The sequence below is a fragment of the Rattus norvegicus genome, chromosome 2 (genome assembly GCF_036323735.1).
Source record: "Rattus norvegicus strain BN/NHsdMcwi chromosome 2, GRCr8, whole genome shotgun sequence".
Lineage (NCBI taxonomy): Eukaryota > Metazoa > Chordata > Mammalia > Rodentia > Muridae > Rattus > Rattus norvegicus.
The window spans coordinates 203785326-203806921 of NC_086020.1; the positions used below are offsets into that span (position 1 = coordinate 203785326).

Here is a 21596-nt window from a genome sequence, read left to right on the forward strand (position 1 = left end):
TAAGGAAAGTACTATTAAAGCAGGAGATTAACTGGTCTTGATGCCATCGTGCTAGAAAAGAAAAATATCCTGTTGTCTAATATCTCCAGTTGAGGAACTGACAGGATTTCCAGAATTACAGAGGGGGAAGAACAAGAAGTAGGAGACACAGACAGAGCAAAATGGATAAAACAGTCAAGAAGTTTTGATATACCTAATCTACTGGTGTTCAGGGAGAGATTGCCTACAAGGATTACTATACCAGCAATTAGTGATAAACTGGAAAGGAGAAATGATAGTAACATAACGGATAGAATAAGGAGTCATATGGTATTAGCACAATGGTAGATAAACAGAGTTAGTTAGGACAGTTAGTCTTATTTCAGGCTTAAGGCAATAAATATCCACCAATTTCTAAGGGCTGATCTGAAGGTCTGCAGCAGATGTTGTAAAAGTTGGTGGTTGTCTCTATATATCTTGAAACTCTTTTTTGTTCTTATTTTGGTATCTTAGGCCTTGACAGCTTTCTTGTTGCTGTTAATTTTTAGCTTGAGAAAGTTTAAAATTACCCATGAGAACAAAGCTCAGGGCATGTCTGTGAGGAATTTCCTTGGATGGTTTATTTGATATGTGAAGTCCCCAAATTAATGTGGATGATACCACTTGATGTGCTGAAGTCCAAACTGAACAAACAGGAGATAGTTAACCATTAGCACTCTTCTCTGTATCTCTCTGCTTCTTGATTGGTGATGGGCTATCATCATCTACCCCACACTCTTATCATCATGCCTTCTCACAATGATGGACAGTGAAGCCAAGATAACTTCTTTCCTTAAATTGCCTTTGCCATTTCTTTTGTCACTGCCATGAGAAGAGCAGACAACACAATGTTGTATATGTTCCTTTTCTTTTCTATTTTTATATGTTCCTTTTCTTTTTACTGTAACTACCTACTTAACAAGAAGCTAATTGGGCTCCTAGAACATTACAATCAACCATGGTTGGAAACATGTGTGGAAGAAAGCTGTATATAAATTGTTCTGTATACTGGGTACTACTAATGTCCTCATATCTATTTACTGTATGCAGCAGAATTGATCTGAAACAGGGAGGAATTATAAAAACTGAAGGCCTACTCCTACCGACCTATATCCTATAACTGTATTCTTATATCCTAAATGGGTTACAACATTCCAAATCAGCACTAACATTCAGAAACCAATATTAAGACACATGAGCTTATGGGGGACATACCATATTCAAACCTTTACAAAAGGATAGATAAAAGGCTAAGTAATTTTAAAGGCATCAGTGTTATATTGCAGTTTCAGATAGATACTCAGTATATCTTTTATTTTATTTTATTTTATTTTTTTAACTTGAGTATTTCTTATTTACATTTCGAGTGTTATTCCCTTTCCCGGTTTACGGGCCAACATCCCCCTAATCCCTCCCCCTCTCCTTCTTTATGGGTGTTCCCCTCCCCATCCTCCCCCCATTGCCACCCTCCCCCCAACAATCACATTCAGTCTTAGCAGGACCCAAGGCTTCCCCTTACACTTATGATCTTACTAGGATATTCAATGCTACCTATGAGGTCAGAGTCCAGGGTCAGTCCATGTATAGTCTTTAGGTAGTGGCTTAGTCCCTGGAAGCTCTGGTTGCTTGGCATTGTTGTTCACATCTTTAACATTCAGATTTGAGTTGTACTCCTACCTAAAATTTCAGATGGCAGAGAAGATAGATAATTTAATGTTACTTACAATCTTGGAAGGTTTTGTCATGCATTGACGATTTAATTTCTAGATGATTCTTAAATGGAACTTTCAATGGAAAGTTTGGTGGGATAGAGACAGGCCAATACAATAAGTCACCATCAGCAGCCTCAGGCGTTCTTTGCAGTGATGTTCACACTGACAAATGTGAGATTTGTGGATCTGAAGAAAAGAATTTAAGGGTAAGTCAATATAATATACAACTGAATTTTATTAAAACAAAATAAATGACACTGAATAAAAGATGAAAGCATGCCTGAGAATATAGTTATGGATTTCTAATGGCAGACACAAATTAATAATTGTACACTGATGGGATAGCTCTCAAGTTCTAACTCTAAAAATTGATAAACTTCATCATCCTTTTATATAACATTGAAATATTTTTCTTTTGTAAGCAAATTTGTACAATGGACTTAGAAGAGGTATTGTTTAGCTTTAGTAATGGGAAGAAAATGCTTGAAACTCAAGGTTATACATTATTTTTCCACACGAAATCAGTTTCCCATTGATAACATGTCTTTTCAAAAACATTATTTTCATGAGCAACCTTGACTTTCTTTGCGGTATCGAATTTTTTTTGCATTCGTCACCAGAAAAGAAATACAACATACTAAGATGAAAAACTTATTTTTTCTTCCCATGTGCTATAATTCTTTTTTCTTTCTAGTCTATCTCAGATATTCATGTGCAATAGTAAATACTGATTATAGTATTGAGGTGGGTTTGAAAAAATAGTGAGATGATAATCTCTCACATTTCGTTATTATACATACAGAAATAAAAGAAAAAGGAAACTCAATTTCTTTTTTCTATTTTATTGGAGATTTTCTTTATTTACATTTCAAATGTTATCCTCCTTCCTTGTTTTCCCTCCAGAAACCTCCCATCTCAATCCCCAACTCCTGCCTCCATGAGGGTGCTCCCCAACATACCCACCCATTCCCTCCCACGCTCCCCACCTGGCATTCCACTACACCGGGGCATCCGGCCTTCACAGGACAAAGGGCCACCCTGCCACTGATGCCCAGAAAGGCCCAACCCTCTGCTCTTTATGCAGCTGGAGCCATGGATCCCTCCACGTGTACACTTTGGTTGGTAGTTTAGTCCCTGGGAGCACTGATGTGTCTGATTGGTTGACATTGTAGTTCTTCCAATGGGGTTAACAACTCCCTCAGTGACCTCACTCATCTCTCTAACTCATCCATTGGGGACCTCATTCTCAGTTCAATGGCTGAATATGAGAATCCACCTCTGTATTTGGCAGGCTCTGGCAGAGCCTCTCAGGACAGAACTATGTTAGCCTGCACGTCTTAGCATCCCCAATAGTGACTGGATTTTGTGACTGCATGAGGGATAGTTTTCCAGGTGGGGCAGTCTCTGGATGGCCTTTCATTCAGTCTGCTCCACACTTTCCTACTATGTGTTTTTCTCCATATTTCCTCCTATGAGTATTTTTGTTCTTCCTTCTATGAAGGACTGAAGCATACAAACTTTGATCTTCCTTCTTGAGCTTCATGTGGTCTCTGAATTGTATTTTTGGGTATTCTCAGATTTGGGGCTAATATCCACTTATCACTAAGCGCATACCATGTGTGTGCTTTTGTTATTGGGTTATCTCACTCAGGATGATATTTTCTGATTCCATGCATTTGTCTAAGAATTTCACGAAGTCATTGTTTTTAATAGCTGAATACTACTCTATTGTGTAAATGTACCACATTTTCCATATCCATTCTTCTGTTAAATGACATCTGGGTTCTTTCTAGTTTCTGACTATAATAAATAAGGCTGCTATGAACATAGTGGAGCATGTGTCCTTGTTATATGTTAGAGCATCTTTTGGGTATAAGCCCAGGAGTGATATAACTGTGTCCTCAGGTAGTACTATTTCCAATTTTCTGAGGAACCTCCTGACTGATTTCCAGAGTGGTTGTACCAGATTGCAATCCCACCAAGAATGGAGGAGTGTTCCTCTTTCTCTATATCCTCGTCAGCATATGCTGTTACCTGAGTTTTTGGTCTTAGCCATACTGAGAGGTTTGAGGTGGAACTTCAGGGTTGTTTTGATTTGCATTTCAGTGATGACTAAGGATATTGAACATTTCTTTAAGTGCTTCTTGACTATTCAATATTCCTCTGTTGAGATGTCTTCATTTAGCTCTGTATTCCATTTTTAATAGGGTTATTTGATTCTTTGGAGTATAACTTCTTGAGTTCATTGTACATATTGGTTATTAGCCCTCTATCTGAAGTAGTATTGGTAAAGATCTTTTCCCAATTTGTTGGATACCAATTTGTCCTATTGACAGTGTTCTTTGCCTTACAGAAGTTTTCCAATTTTATGAGGTCCCATTTGTCGATTCATAATCTTAGAGCATAAACCATTAGTGTTCTGTTCAGGAAATTTTCCCTTGTGCCCATGTTTTTGAGATACTTTCCCACTTTCTCTTCTGTTAGTTTCATATAGAGGCTTTCTGGTTTGATATAGAGGTCCTTGATCCACTTGGACTTGAACTTTGTACAGGATGATAAGAATGGATCAATTTGTATTCTTCTACATGCTGTTGACCACCAGTTGAACTAATACAATTTGTTGAAAATGCTCTTTTTTCCACTGGATGGTTTTAGCTCCTTTGTCACAGATCAAGTGACCATAGGAGTATGAATTTATTTCTGGGGCTTCCATTCTATTCCACTTATACACCTGCCTATCTCTGTCCCAATACCATGCAGTGTTTTTCACTTATTGCTCTGTAATACTGCTTGAGGTCAGGAAGTTGTCTTATTGTTGAGGATGGTTTTCGCGAACCTGGGTTTTTTGTTATACAAAATGAATTTGAAAATTGCTCTTTTTAACTCTATGATGAATTGAGTTGGAATTCTGATGGGCATCGAATTGAATCTGTAGATTGCTTTTAGCAAGATGGCCATTTTTGCTATATTAATTCTGCCAATCCATTAGCATGGGAGGTCTTTCCATCTTCTGAGATCTTCAATTTCTTTCTTCAGAGAATTGAAATTCTTGTCATACAGATCTTTCACTTGCTTGATTCGGGTCACACCGAGGTATTTTGTGACTATTGTAAAGGATGTCATTTCCCTAATTTCTTTCTCAGCCTGTTTATTTTGAGTAGATCAAGGCTATGATTTGTTTGAGTTAATTTTATATCCAGTCATTTTGCTGAAGCTGTTTATCCGCTGTAGGAGTTCTGTGATGGAAATTTTGGGGACACTTCAGTATACTATTATATCTGCAAATAGTGATATTTTGACTTCTTCCTCTCCAATTTGTATCCCTTTGACCTCCTTTCATTGTTTGATTGTTCTGGCTAGCACTTCTAATACTATATTGAATAAGTAGGAAGAGAGTGGGCAGCCTTGTCTACTCCCTGATTTTAGTGGGATTGCTTCAAATTCCTATACATTTAATTTGATGTTGGCTACTGTTTTTCTCTATGTTTATTTTACTATATTTGGTATGTGCCTTGAATTCCTGATCTTTACAAGACTTTTATCATGAAGGGGTGTTGAATTTTGCCAAGTGCTTACTCAGCATCTAAGAAAATTATCATGTGGAATTTTCTTTAAGTTTGTTTACATAGTGGATTAGGTTGATGGATTTCCAGCTATTGAACCATCCCTGAATCCCTGGCATGAAGTCTACTTGAAGTATGGTTGTTTTGATGTGTTCTTGGATTTGGTTTGGATTATTGTGAAATTGGTAGACATAATTTCAGAATATCAGTCATGTTCTCATTGAATGCTCTCATTGAATCCCATTTCAACACCTATATCTGTTTAATTTTACCCTTAAGCCCAATGTCATAGCTCCTGATAGATGCCATCAGATCAGATGAAAACTGTCTTAGTTAGGGTTTTACTGCTGTTCACAGATACCATGACCAAGCATCTCTTATATAGACAACATTTAATTGGTATTTGCTTGCATCAAGGAAGGAGCATGGAGGCATTCAGGCAAGCATGATGAAGGCAGAGCTGAGAGTTCTACACCTTCATTTGAAGCCTGCTAGTAGAAGACTGACTTCCAGGAATCTAGGATAAGGGTCTTAAGGCCCAACCCAAAGTACTATACCTACTCTAATAAGGCCATATCTAATGCAATAGGGCCTTAACTTCTAATATTGTCACTTCCTGGGCTCAGTATATACAAGCTATCACAATAACCTTGACAGTTTTTACTTTGTTTTTTGAAACTTTTTTATGGAATGAATGTCATAAACTGAGATTCAACCAATGAATATCATTTGATTTTGAATAATGAAGCTGTGACATTACAGTTTACTGTAACTGCCTTCCCTTATAATTTCAATCAATAAAACTAGATATCTCAGATGTACATTTTGAATACTTATTCTAAATAAACAGCTTCCATATTTTTGGTATAAATTTCTTCATTTTGGTTGTATTAAAATTGCTCTGACCATTAATTTATACCTCCTGCCCAATATGAAAACTTGAATTTAGTATCTCATATGTGCTATGTGAATATTCTTATACTGAGTTGTTCTATCTTTAGCCTTCTTTTTATATTTGATTTAGAGACATGGTCTCTCTAAGTTGCTCTGGTTGGCCTTGACCTTATACTAAAATCCAAACTGTACCAAGCAATATTAAAATAATAATTTCGCTTTTGTCAATGTCTCAGATACTCTGCCTTATATGTTCAAATTCAGTGTAACTCACAATTTAAGATAAAAATTATGTTTTGTAGTTTTAATTTTACTTGTGAATGAATTCTTATTAAAGAAGAATAACTTGGAAGACAAATTCCTGTGAGCAGGAAAACACCAAATTGTTCACTAGCAAGAACTACATTTGTAAATATGTATCAAAAAATGGAACTGGTACAAATTTATTGCAAATGACATAGTATTTTAAAGCTTGAAATAATAAGAAAACTGACTTTAAATTTATTGCATCAAGTTTGGCTCATTTTTACAAATCAGCTATAAAAATAATTTATTTATTTATTAAGGACATAACTCACTGAGAATCAACTACTATTGTGATTTGAAATTCCTGAAAATATGATGGGTTGATACTGTGATTTTCCCAGCCTTTGATGACATAAAAACTTAGACCTACTCATTTCATAATCTACTGAGAAAAGAAGAAAAAAACATGATGGAAGATTATAAACACCACATCTAAAACCACATATCCACTGTGTGTGTGTTTGTGTGTTTGTGTGTGTGTGTGTGTGTGTGTGTGTGTGTGTGTGTGTGTACGTATTGCCATGTAAAAGATTTTAATTATGTTTCTTTCTTTTCTCTAGTGTTCTCAAAGAGTTGATAAGGTCAATTCCCCTCACCTTGCCTGTAAAAGGTCCTTGAATGAGAGAGAAAAGAAACCAGTATTATTAACACAAAACATTTAAGAGGAGAGAATTACAAAGAAAGAAACCAGCACTTATTAAAGAACAAATAGAAAGATTACAAGGCTGGGGATCATGAGTCTTTAGCTTTTGTCCACTGCTGTGTTCCACCTCAGCCCCTTAGTTCCCCAGCCAGAGCAGGCCTCCAGCATCTTTCCTTTTTTTCCTTGCCAACCATGAGAGTTAAAAGAGTTTGAGTTTTTCACTGGCTACCTGGAGTACTAGTCCAGTGAATCAAGCTTTGTTGTCTTAGCAAAAAGTTGGCTGAGTAATTTCTATAATCAATGACTGCCAGAGGCAGCAGATCGTCTTAGCAATGGCCCTGTCAGCTGCTTTCAGCACTGACCCCAATAGCTGATGCCATCCTTCGCTGCATGCCTTGGATTAACTTTTGGATATCAAAGATGGTCTTTGACAGCATTTTATGCAACTATAAAAGAAAAGTAAATTTTGAGAAATTATCGTTGTGATTGATGAAATTAGAAAGTATCATACTTCATTACACAGCCCAGCAAAGAAAGGCAAATGTTGCATGTGATCTCTCATATGAGGATGCTGGTTTCAAAATTTTGGATTTGTATGTTTAACTTGGAGTGTGTAGAAAGTTCAAAGAGCTAGATCAAGGCCATTAAAAAGACATTGAGAATAGTTTATACGGTAGCATTGTTAGAATACATGTGTTATGAAGGTAAGAGAAATAAATCACTAGAGAAAAAGTTTGTGGGGATGAAGATTAAAAATATAAGGAAGAAAATGAGAATGATGGAGAATTTACCAAATCTTTGTGAAAAAAATTAAAATCTACTCGCTCAAAATAAATAAATAAATAAATAAATAAATAACTCCACTATCAAACACTGTGCATAGCTCTCTGTACTCAGTTACCACCAGGAAAGAGCTGGTCTCCAAGAAGTGCCAACACACAGGCTTACAGGAGGGTTAAGTCACTGTCAGAGACAGCAAGACCAGCTAAAAAGATGGCGAGAGGAAGGTACAAGAATCTAAGCCATAGAAACTAAGGCTACTTGGCATCATCAGAGCCCAATTTTCCTACAACAACAAGTCCTGGACACCACGACAAACCAGAAAAGCAAGATTCTGACTTAAAATTGCATAATGATGATGCTAGAGGACTTTAGGAAGGACATAAATAACTCCCTTAAAGAAATACAGGACAACCCAGATAAACAGGTAGAAGACCTTAAAGAGAAACACAAAAATCCCTTAAAGAGTTGCAGGAAATCATAATCGAATAGATGAAGGAATTGAACAAAACCATCCATGATCTAACAATGGAAATAGAAACAGCAAAGAAATCACAACCAGAGACAGCTGTGGAGATAGAAAATCTACAAAAAAAAAAAGTGAGGAGTCATAGATAAAAGCATAAAAATAATGGAATACAAGAGATAGAAAAGCAAAACCCATGTGCAGAAGATACCATAGAAAACATTATCAAAATAGTCAAAGAAAATACAAAATGCAAAAAGCTCCTAACCCAAAACATCCAGAAAATCCAGGGCACAATGAGAAGATCAAACCTAAGGATAATAGGTAGGGAAGAGAGCAATGATTGCCAACTTAAAGGGCCAGTCAATATCTTCAGCAAAATTATAGAAGAAAACTTTCTTAACCTAAAGAAAGAGATGCCCATAAACCTACAAGAAATCTACAGAACTCTAAATAGATTGGACCAGAAAAGGAATCTATCTAAGCCCCTAGCCGCTGACATTCCGGACGCCCCAGACTGCACGTACTCTTTTGCTATGTTGTAACCTCATTTGAATATGTCGATATAGCCAATTGGGTGTAACCATACATCTGTGCCTCATTTGAATCCACCAATCAAGTACCTGTAACTATGTATCTGCTTCTGTATGCCTGCTTCTACTCCCCAGAACCCTATAAAAACCCGTCCCTGGTTCTACTGGGCGCGCCAGTCCTTCCGAGCTGACTGAGACGCCCGCATGTACCTGTGTAGACGTCCGCAGGTACCTGTGTATCCTGACAATAAACCCTTGCTGATTGCAAAAAAAAAAAAAGAAAAAAAGAAAAAAAAGGAAAAGAAAAGGAATCCATCATGTCACATAATAGTCAAAACACCAAATGCACAAAACAAAGAAAGAATATTAAAAGCAGTAAGGGGGGAAAGGTCAAGTAACATATAAAGGTAGACCTATCAGAATTAGACCAGACTTCTCACCAGAAACTATGAAAGCCAGAAGATCCTTGGCAGATGTCATATAGACATTAGGAGAACACAAATGCCAATCCAGGCTACTATATCTAGCAAAACTCACAATTAACATAGATGGAACCAAAATATTCCATGACAAATCCAAATTTACACAATATCTTTCAACAAATCCAGCCTTCCAAAGGATAATAGATGGAAAACTCCAACAAAAGGAGGGAAACTACACCCTAGAAACAGCAAGGAAATAATCTTCTTTCACCGAACCCAAAAGAAGAAAGCCATACAAACATAATTCAACCTCTAAAGACAAAAATAATAGGAAATAACAATCATTGGTGCCTATATTCTCTCAACATCAATGGACTCAGTTCCCCAATAAAGAGACATATACTAACAGAGTTGAAATATAAACACTATCCAGCATTTTGCTGCATAAACACACCTCAGTGGCAAAGACAGACACTTCCTCAGAGTAAAAAGCTGGAAAAAAGTTTTCCAAGCAAATGATCCAAAAAAACAAGATGGAGTAGTCATTTTAATATTGAATGAAATCAAATTTCAACCAAAAATTATCAGAAAGGACAAGGAGAGATACTTCATGCTCATCAAAGGAAAAAATTCACCAAGATGAACTCTCAATTCTGATTTTTTATGTTCCAAATACAAGGGCAACCGCATTCATAAAAGAAAGTTTACTAAATCTCAAAGGACACATTGCACTTCACACAATAATAGTGGGAGATTTCAACACTTCATTCTCATCCATGAACAAATAATGAAAACAAAAACTAAACAGAGACACAGTGACACTAACAGAAGTTACGAATCAAATTGATTTATCAGGTATCTATAGAACATTTCATCCTAAAACAAAAAAATATGCCTTCTTCTCAGCACCTCATGCTACCTTCTCCAAAATTGACCATGTATTTGGTCATAAAACAGGTCTCCGGCTGGAGAGATGGCTCAGTGGTTAAGAGCACTGACTGCTCTTCCAGAGGTCCTGAATTCAATTCCCAGCAACCACATGGTGGCTCACAACCATCTTTAACAGGGATCCAATGCCCTTTTCTGGTGTGTCTGAAGACAGGTACAGTGTATTCATATGCATAAAATAAATAAAATCTTAAAAAAAAAGTCTCAACAAATACAAGAAGACTGAAATAATATGACACATCTTATCAGATCAACACAAACTAAGCCTGGTCTTCAATAACTACAAAAAAGACAGAAAGCCCACATATACATAGAAGCTGACAAATGTTCTACTCCATGATAACTTGGTCAAGGAAGAAATAAAGAAAGAAAAGAAAAATATTTTAGAATTTAATGAAAGTGAAGGCACATTATACCCAAACTTATGGAACACAATGAAAACAGTGCTAAGAGGAAAAATCATAGCTCTGAGCACCTCCAAAAAGAAACTGGAGAGAGCATACACTAGCTTGACAGAACACCTAAAAGCTTCAGAACGAAAAGAAGCAAACACATCCAAGAGGGTTAGACAGCAGGAAAATATCTAAGTCAGGACTGAAATCAACGAACTAGAAACAAAAAGAACGATGTAGTAATCAACAAAATCAGGACTTGGTTCATTAAGAAAATAAACAAGATAATAAACCCTTAACCAGACTAACCAGAGGGCACAGAGACAGAAGTATCCAAATTAACAAAATCAAAAATGAAAAGGGAGACATAACAACAAAAACTAAGAAAATTCAAAAAATCATCAGCTCCATTACAAAAGCCTATATTCAACAAAACAGGAAAATCTAGAGGAAATGGACAATTTTCTAGACAGATACCAGGTACCAAATTTAAATCAGGATCAGATAATCAATCTAAACAGTCCCATAATAACTTAAGAAATAGACACAGTCTTTTAAAGTCTCTGAATCAAAAACAAAAAACAAAACAAAAACAAAAACAAAAACAAAAACAAAAAACGCCCAGGACCAGATGGCTTTAGTGCAGAATTCTATTGGACCTTCAAAGAAGACCTAATATCAAAACTCTTCAAATTTTTCACAAAATAAAAACAGAATTAAAATTACCCAATTTGTTCTATGAAGCCACAATTATGCTTATACCTAAAGCGCACAAAACCCAACAAAGAAATAGAAATTCAGACCAATTTCTCTTATGAACATTGATTCAAAGAACTCAATAAATTTCTCACAAACCAAATCTAAGAACACATCAAAATGATCATTCTAAAGATCTAGTAGGCTTTGGCCTAGAAATGTAGGAATAGGTTCAATATGTGGAAATCCATCAACATAATACATTATTTAAACAAACTCAAAAAAAATCATGATCATCTCATTATATGCTGAGAAAGCATTTAACAAAATTCGACACCACTTCATGGTAAAAGTCTTGGAAAGATCAGGAATTCAAATCCCATACCTAAACATAGTAAAAAAAAATATAGAGCAAACCAGCAGCCAACATCAAACTAAATGGAGAGAAACTTGAAGCAATCTCACTAAAATCAGGGACTAGACAAAGCTGCCCACACTCTTCTTACCTATTCAATATAGTGCTTGAAATCCTAGCCAGAGTAATTAGACAACAAAAATGGGTCAAAGTGATACAAATTGGAAAGGAAGAAGTGAAAATATCTCTATTTGCAGATGATATGTTAGAACACTTAAGTGACCCAAAAATTCCACCATAGAACTGCTAACCCTGATAAACAACTTCAGCAAAGTGGCTGGATATAAAATTAACTCAAACAATCAGTAGCCTTTCTGGATCAAAAGGATAGAATGGCTGAGAGAGAAATAAGGGAAACAGCACCCTTCACAATAGTCAAAAATAATATAACATGCCTTGGTTTGACTCCAACCAAGCAAGTGAAAAATCTGTATGACAAGAACTTCAAGTTTCTGAAGAAAGAAATTGAAGAATCTCTCAGAAGATGGAAAGACTTCCCATGCTCATGGATTGGCAGGATTAATTTAGTAAAAATAGGTACCTTGCTGAAAGCAATCTATAGATCCAATGCAATCCCCATCAAAATTCCAACTCAATTTTTCATAGGGTACAATTCTTAAACTCACTTGCAATAACAAAAAACCCAGGATAGTGAAAACTATTCTCAACAACAAAAGAAATTCTGGGAGAATCATCATCCCTAACCTTTGGCACTATTACAGAGCAATAGTGATAAAAGCTATATGGCATTGGTACAGAGACAGGCAGGTAGATTAAAGGAATAGAATTGGAGGCCCAGAAATAAACCCACATACCTATGGTCACTTGACCTTTGACAAATTAAAATCATTCAATGGAAAAAAGACAGTATTTTCAACAAATGATGCTGGTCCCACTGGTGGTCAGCATATAGAAGAATGGAAATTGATCAATTCTTTTCACCTTGTACAAAGCTCAAGTCCAAGTAGATTATTGACCTCCATATCAAACCAGATATACTGAACCTAACAGAAGAGAAAGTGGGGAATGGCCTCAAACATGGGTACAGGGGAAATTTTCCTGTACATAACACCACTGGCTTATGCTCTAAGATCAGTAATCAGCAAATGGAACCTCAGAATACTGCAAAACTTCTGTAAGGCAAAGGACACTGTGAATAGGACAAAATGGCAACCAACAGATTGGGAAAAGATCTTTACCAATCTTATATCTGATACAGGGCTAATATCCAATATATACAAAGAATTTGACAAGTTAGACTCCATAGAATCAAATAATCTTATTAAAATGGGGGTACAGAGCTGAACAATGAATTGCCAACTGAAGAATATCATTCTGATAGTCCTCTGGGAATTGCAAATCAAAACAACCCTGAAATTCCACCTCACACCTCTCATAATGGCTAAGATCAAAAACTCAGGTAACAGCAGGTGCTGGCAAGGATGTGGAGAATAAGGAACACTTCTCCATTGTTGGTGGGATTGCAAGCCGGTACAATCTGGAAAGCTGTCTGGTGATTCTTCAGAAAATTGGACATAATACTTCCTGAGGACCCAGCTATACCACTCCTGGGCTTATACCCAGAAGATAATAACATATAACATGGACACATGTCCCATTATGTTCATAGCAGCCTTATTTACTATAGTCAGAAACTAGGAAGAGCTCAGATGTCCTTCAAAAGAGGAATGGATACAGAAAATGTGGTATATCTACACAATGGAGTACTACTCAGCTATTAAAACAATGACTTCATGAAATTCTTAGGCAAATGGATGGAACCAGAAAATATCATCCTGAGTGAGTAACCCAATCAAAAAAGAACACACATATAAGTGGGTATTATTAGCCCAAAAGGTCAGAATACTCAAGATACAATTTAGAAACCACATGAAAGTCAAGAAGAAAGAAGACCAAAGTTTGGATGCTTCAGTCCTTCTTAGAAGGGGGGTTTGGTTGGTTGATATTGTTGTTCTTATTGGGTTGCAAACTCCTTCAGCTTCTTCAGTCCTTTCTCTCAATTGGGGACGATGTTCTCGGTTCAATGCTTGGTTTCAGGCAACTTCCTCTGTATTTTTTCAGGCACTGGCAAAGTCTCTCAGAAGACAACTGTATCATGCTCTTGTCAGCACGCACTTCTTGGCATCTACACTATTGTCTGGGTTGGGTAGCTTTATAGTAAATGGATCCCCAGGTAGAGCAGGCTCTAGATGGCCTTTCATTCAGTCTCTACTCCACATTTTCCTCCAAAGTTTATTTTTCCATTTTTCCTCTTACAAGTATTTTTTTCTTCCTTCTTATTCAAGAAGCATGATGTCAACGATCTTAGAGAAACTATTACCACCAGTTTATTAGAGCAACACAATTTCTTACTGCATCACAAATATTCATTTTTATGCCCCCAGATCAATGAACATTTTAATCTCTTTTGGATGAAATTTCTCTTTACAACAGAAGAAACCATCACAGAAAAGTACACTGGTCTAAATGCAGAAAATAAAGACTGTATGGTGGCCTACACCAATTGATATGTTGACAACATAACTTCTGCCTTCAAGCCAAATACTGTTATGGAAGAGTGGCTTAAATGAGTGTTATTGCTAGAGACCTAAACAATCTGCTGTGAGATTGTACCCTAGAAATTACTGAGAAATTTTACTCGTGATCACTCATAGTTTGGAATCTTAAACAATAATTGAAGAAACACAATAGGAACAGATATTCTAACATGGAAGGGGGACATCTAGGGGATTCAATCCTAAGTAAAAACATTCAGCATTTAAAGAATGTTGAAAGCATAAGAAATAAACATCCCAACAGTTCAGCAAAGTAATTGGTGATCCAGTACCAAGCGGCTAGCCCTGAAATCATGAGCATATAAATAACCTTATATAAACTGAGCAAGATGTATTTATGCATATATGCATATGTGATGATAATGATAAGTAGATAATATTTGTGTATGTATATGTGTTGATATATGTATATTTTTATACAAAAATTTAACAGGCCTTTACTTCAAGAGGAAGTAATAAAGAAAAGGACTAGAGTAAATTGTGTAATTGCATGTTAATTTAAAAAATTATTAATTTAAAATGCAGTCCACAGACGATATGAAGCTCAAGAAGAAGAACAACCAAAGTGCGGATACTTCAGTCCTCTTAAAAGGGGGAACAAAAGTATTCATACGAGGAAATATGGAGACAAGTTTGGAGCAGAGACTGAAGGAAAGGCCATACAGAGACTGCCCCACCTGTGGATCGAGCTCATATATATACAACCACCAAACCCAGACAATATTGCTGATGTCAAGAAGTGCATGCTGACAGGAGACTGATATAGCTATCTCCTGAGCAGCTTAGCCAGAGAGTGACAAATACAGAGGCAAATGCTAGCAGCAAACCATTGAACTGAGAATGTGTCCCCATTGAAGGAGTTAGAGAAAGGATTGAAGCAGCTGAAGGGGTTTGCAAACCCAAAAGAACAACAAAACCAACCAACCAGAGTTCCTAGAAACTAAACCATTACCCAAAGACTATACATGGACAGACCAATGGCTCCTGATACATATATAGCAGAGGATGGTCTTGTTGGGCACATGAGAAGAAGAAGCCCTTGGTCCTACCAAGGCTGAAAACCTCCCAGTGCAAGGTAATGCCAGTGTGGGAAGGGGGAATGGAGAGTGGTAGGGGAGGGGAACACCCTTATTTAAAAAAAGGAGGAGGGGATGGGATAGGAGGTTTATGGACTGGAAACCTGGAAAGGGAATAACATTTGAAATGTAAATAAAAATATCCAATAAAAAATTATAGTGACATGATTATAAAGGAAGTTACTAATACTTTTGTAATTGAATTTTAAAATTATTTTGAGTGAACCTTCAACCATGGCTAAGAAAATTAAAATATATAGGTTACACTGCGCTACTATTGTTTTGTCAATTGCACACAGAATCCATTTGCCTTCTTACTGTTTCTACATGTACTATTTAAGGAAACTTGTCAAATAATACATGCTTGGGAATAAAGTGGTTTTTTTTGTTTTTAAATCAATATTACCCTGGATAAGTCTACAATCCTCCAATGGAAGACCACCTATCCAAAAATATATGGGAAGCACAAAGTTGACTTGTAAGTATCTTTAACTCTATTAGCCTTGGTCAGTGAATCTTGTATTTGTTGTTGGTGACAGTTAATACAGAAAGTCATCTGATAAAACTAATAAAAATAAGTGATTACTGTTTACTCATTCCTATAAGGAACATCTCTAGAAGCCCTTTAATTTATTAGAGAATATAAAGGAATTGATGATATATAGACTGAAAGATCCTGAGAATGGGAAGGAGTACTTTGAAGTCCACTTATCTGGGTCTGTTTCAAACATGCACTCACAACACTAATGTATTAATGTTTGTTTTCAAGAGTCACTAGGAAGATAAAGAGTATGAGTCAAACAGGATCTTCTAAAAGGCCCAATGTCTTCCTGAAGATTTATTAGCTTATTATTATTAGATGTTCATTATTGCTGGTACATTATTCAGGGTTCTGTAGAGATATATAAATATTATGAGTCTATCTGTATAGAACAGGGACTAGAGCAGTTTATTGTCTGTTTTCCAGCTATTCTAATAATGGCTGTCTATGAAGGGCAAGTCTATAAATCCTGTAGTTGTTCAGTTCATGACAGTGTTGTCCCATTCTTTTTTTTTTTTTTTTGAAATAGCAATTTTTTTTTATTAACTTGAGTATTTCTTATATACATTTCGAGTGTTATTCCCTTTCCCGGTTTCCGGGCAAACATCCCCCTCCCCCCTCCCCTTCCTTATGGGTGTTCCCCTCCCAACCCTCCCCCCATTGCCGCCCTCCCCCCATAGACTAGTTCACTGGGGGTTCAGTCTTAGCAGGACCCAGGGCTTCCCCTTCCACTGGTGCTCTTACTAGGATATTCATTGCTACCTATGGGGTCAGAGTCCAGGGTCAGTCCATGTATAGTCTTTAGGTAGTGGCTTAGTCCCTGGAAGCTCTGGTTGCTTGGCATTGTTGTACTTTTGGGGTCTCGAGCCCCTTCAAGCTCTTCCAGTTCTTTCTCTGATTCCTTCAATAGGGGACCTATTCTCAGTTCAGTGGTTTGCTGCTGGCATTCGCCTCTATATTTGCTGTATTCTGGCTGTGTCTCTTAGGAGCGATCTACATCCGGCTCCTGTCGGTCTGCACTTCTTTGCTTCATCCATCTTGTCTAATTGGGTGGCTGTATATGTATGGGCCACATGTGGGGCAGGCTCTGAATGGGTGTTCCTTCAGTCTCTGTTTTAATCTTTGCCTCTCCCTTCCCTGCCAAGGGTATTCTTTTTCCTCATTTAAAGAAGGAGTGAAGCATTCACATTTTGATCATCCGTCTTGAGTTTCGTTTGTTCTAGGGATCTAGGGTAATTCAAGCATTTGGGCTAATAGCCACTTATCAATGAGTGCATACCATGTATGTCTTTCTGTGATTGGGTTAGCTCACTCAGGATGATATTTTCCAGTTCCAACCATTTGCCTACGAATTTCATAAACTCGTTGTTTTTGATAGCTGAGTAATATTCCATTGTGTAGATGTACCACATTTTCTGTATCCATTCCTCTGTTGAAGGGCATCTGGGTTCTTTCCAGCTTCTGGCTATTATAAATAAGGCTGCGATGAACATAGTGGAGCACGTGTCTCTTTTATATGTTGAGGCATCTTTTGGGTATATGCCCAAGAGAGGTAGAGCTGGATCCTCAGGCAGTTCAATGTCCAATTTTCTGAGGAACCTCCAGACTGATTTCCAGAATGGTTTTACCAGTCTGCAATCCCACCAACAATGGAGGAGTGTTCCTCTTTCTCCACATCCTCGCCAGCATCTGCTGTCACCTGAGTTTTTGATCTTAGCCAATCGCACTGGTGTGAGGTGAAATCTCAGGGTTGTTTTGATTTGCATGTCCCATTCTTATGTCTATTTCAGAATTGCTAAGAAGTAGGCTCTACACCCAGTGAAGAATTGATCAGGCAAGCAAGAGATGAACAAACAAGTAAGAAGCAAAAGCACCCTTCTTCCATGACCTTTATATAGCCTGACACCAGAATATATGGCCTAGAGAAAGGTGAATCTTGACACCTCAAAATATGCAGATTAAAGATGCATCTTCCCACTTCAAATAATTTTAACAATAATAAAAACATCCAACACAGGTGTATACAGACTCTTGGGTTTTACTTAATTTCAAATGTCATCAAGTTGACAACCAAAATAGTCATCACACTGGGGAATAGGAAGACATTTTTTAAGACATTTGAACAGTGGTTCCTTGCTCTTCGTCTAATAAAAAAAACTTCCCACCCACTTTCACAGAAGCAATCTACTTAAGTGTCCTGTTTTATAAAAATATTTGAATATATGTATGTGTCTGGAGTGTGAAGGTATTAAGAAAAGGATAGGCAAGATGAAAGGAAGAAGATAAGAGAGAATCAAACGGTTATAATGTATAACTAATGTACATTATCTATGTGCAAACAGGCACATGCATGTTTTATGACATTATGCAACAAAATTTTTAATTAAGCCATGAACTCTAAAATAAAGGAGTACGTGGAGGAAACGATGCTAATAGTAAAACAAAATATTTTCCAGGATGCCATTCAGAATTCTATGAATTTTCAAGCTAATAATAGTTGAAAGGTTTTTCCTTAATACATAGTAAAATTTGAATGTATCTACCTAATAATTGCATGTAAGCTTTATGTGATTTTCCATTTATTCACACTGATTTTATGTATTTTAATAAAAGGAAAGAAATTCTAATAATTAAGGCATATTTGTGCTGACAACACTGGATAGCAGATAAAAGTGCTTCCTGTGTAAGGCTGGTCTAGAAGTAAAAGACTGATTGCAATCAGCTGAGGAATGCCAAATGGCCGAGAAACACCTAAAGAAATGTTCAACATCTTTAGTCATAAGGGAAATGCAAATCAAAACAACCCTGAGATTTCACCTCACACCAGTGAGAATGGCTATGATCAAAAACTCAGGGGACAACAGATGCTGGCGAGGATGTGGAGAAAGAGGAACACTCCTCCATTGTTGGTGGGATTGCAAACTGGTACAACCATTCTGGAAATCAGTCTGGAGGATCCTCAGAAAATTGGACATTGAACTGCCTGAGGATCCAGCTATACCTCTCTTGGGCATATACCCAAAAGATGCCCCAACATATAAAAAAGACACGTGCTCCACTATGTTCATTGCAGCCTTATTTATAATAGCCAGAAGCTGGAAAGAACCCAGATGCCCTTCAACAGAGGAATGGATACAGCAAATGTGGTACATCTACACAATGGAATATTACTCAGCTATCAAAAACGAGTTTATGAAATTCGTAGGCAAATGGTTGGAACTGGAAAACATCATCCTGAGTGAGCTAACCCAATCACAGAAAGACACACATGGTATGCACTCATTGATAAGTGGCTACTAGACCAAATGCTTGAATTACCCTAGATGCCTAGAACAAATGAAATTCAAGACGGATGATCAAAATGTGAATGCTTCACTCCTTCTTTAAAAGGGGAACAAGAATACCCTTGGCAGGGAAGAGAGAGGCAAAGATTAAAACAGAGACTGAAGGAACACCCATTCAGAGCCTGCCCCACATGTGGCCCATACATATACAGCCACCCAATTAGACAAGATGGATGAAGCAAAGAAGTGCAGACCGACAGGAGCCGGATGTAGATCGCTCCTGAGAGACACAGCCAGAATACAGCAAATACAGAGGCGAATGCCAGCAGCAAACCACTGAACTGAGAATAGAGACCCCCGTTGAAGGAATCAGAGAAAGAACTGGAAGAACTTGAAGGGGCTCGAGACCCCATATGTACAACAATGCTAAGCAACCAGAGCTTCCAGGGACTAAGCCACTACCTAAAGACTATACATGGACTGACCCTGGACTCTGACCTCATAGGTAGCAATGAATATCCTAGTAAGAGCACCAGTGGAAGGGGAAGCCCTTGGTCCTGCTAAGACTGAACCCCCAATGAACTAGACTGGTGGGGGGAGGGCGGCAATGGGGGGAGGGTTGGGAGGGGAACACCCATAAGGAAGGGGAGGGGGGAGGGGGATGTTTGCCCGGATACCGGGAAAGGGAATAACACTCGAAATTTATATAAGAAATACTCAAGTTAATAAAAAAAAAATAATCTGAAAGGTAACCTCAAATATAAAAAAAAGAGTGCATGGAAAAACATAGAGAAGAAAGGCAACAACACAGGCTTGTCCTCAAATATCCTATGTACATGCCACAGCTCACACACAAGCATCACACTTATACACCTGATTATAAGGAAATAAAAGAAAATATTAAAGTACATATTAAAATATAAATAAAATAAAAGAAAGAACTGAGGTATATATGATAGACAAACACACTCCATCAATGTTTTCTGTCTATACAATTTTGAATTAGCATAAATTGTGTTAAATGGGTAATCTACAGAGTTACTAATTGAAAAGCGAGCTTTACCATCACTGCCAACATGGACTTTAATTACAGTGTAATTCGCATCAATATTATCTTCTGAAATAGCACAAAAGTGTGTCCCAACAAAAAGACAAGTCTGCAAAGTTATTGGCAAAGGCCTAAAAAAAGTTAATATTTAAAATAAATTGTATCCATTCAAGTAAAAAAAGATCAATTATGAATAGAACAATAAATATGTCAAAAACATACTCCAGAACAATAATTAGCCAGATATTCAGAGAAAAATTCCAAACCAATTCTGGGCCACTGTGGGTGAGAGAATTCTCTATACTAAAGCTATCATTTAAAATGTTAAGTTAACAGTTGGTGCTGATGGTTACCATACAAGGAAAGACAACAAACATAGTGAAGCTCAGTTGCAATGACTTCCTGTGATGACTACAGTTTTTTAACATTTTTCCTCAGCTGGAATTAAACTCTGAAAACTTTGAAAATATCAATAGCATTATTTTTTTGCCATCTTTATTGAATTGGGTATTTCTTATTTACATTTCAGATGTAATTCCCTTTCCTGGTTTCCAGGTCAACATCTCCCTAACCCCTTCCCCTTCCCTTCCATATGTACAACAATGCCAAGCAACCGGAGCTTCCAGGGACTAAGCCACTACCCAAAGACTATACATGGACTGACCCTGGACTCTGACCTCATAGGTAGCAATGAATATCCTAGTAAGAGCACCAGTGGAATGGGAAGCCCTTGGTCCTGCCAAGACTGAACACCTTGTGAACTAGATTGCTGGGGGGAGGGCGGCAATGGGGGGAGGATGGGGAGGGCATTATTTCTTTAAAAGTTCCTGTATTGCATGAGGCCACAAAGAAGCTGGTCTAGAAGTAAACACGCTTTTTAATTTCTATAAAGACACACAGTTCATAATAGAACACCAAGTATTCTAAGTAATTCTGGTTCTTCAAACAACTAGCCTGTGTGGTCTTTCAACAATAGCAATTTTAAAATGGGATGTATTATGTTTCTTGTATATTTTGTTTTCGGCTACTAAAATATGATTCATGCTAAGGTGTCCTCTACTGAATTAGAAGGTGATTTCAGATGCACACAATGCAACTAATGCAGTTATAGCTTTGGGCTACAGATGAGCTCATCTACAGATAAGCTAATGATCAAAAACATCAGAAAGGTGTATAGGAAATGAAAGTTCAATAATGAAAGTTTTAAGAGGCAAATTAAAAGATCTGCATAAAAATCATAGACCAGGTGTAAGTACATAAGCACAATTAAAATGTCGCAAAGA

At 37.1% G+C, this 21596-nt stretch overlaps 1 pseudogene; it reads right to left on the reverse strand.

Moving 5' to 3' along the window:
- Window positions 1–1864: 1864 nt before the first annotated feature.
- Window positions 1865–21596, reverse strand: part of Amy2a3-ps1 (amylase 2a3, pseudogene1) — a 34066-nt pseudogene continuing 14334 nt past the window's right edge.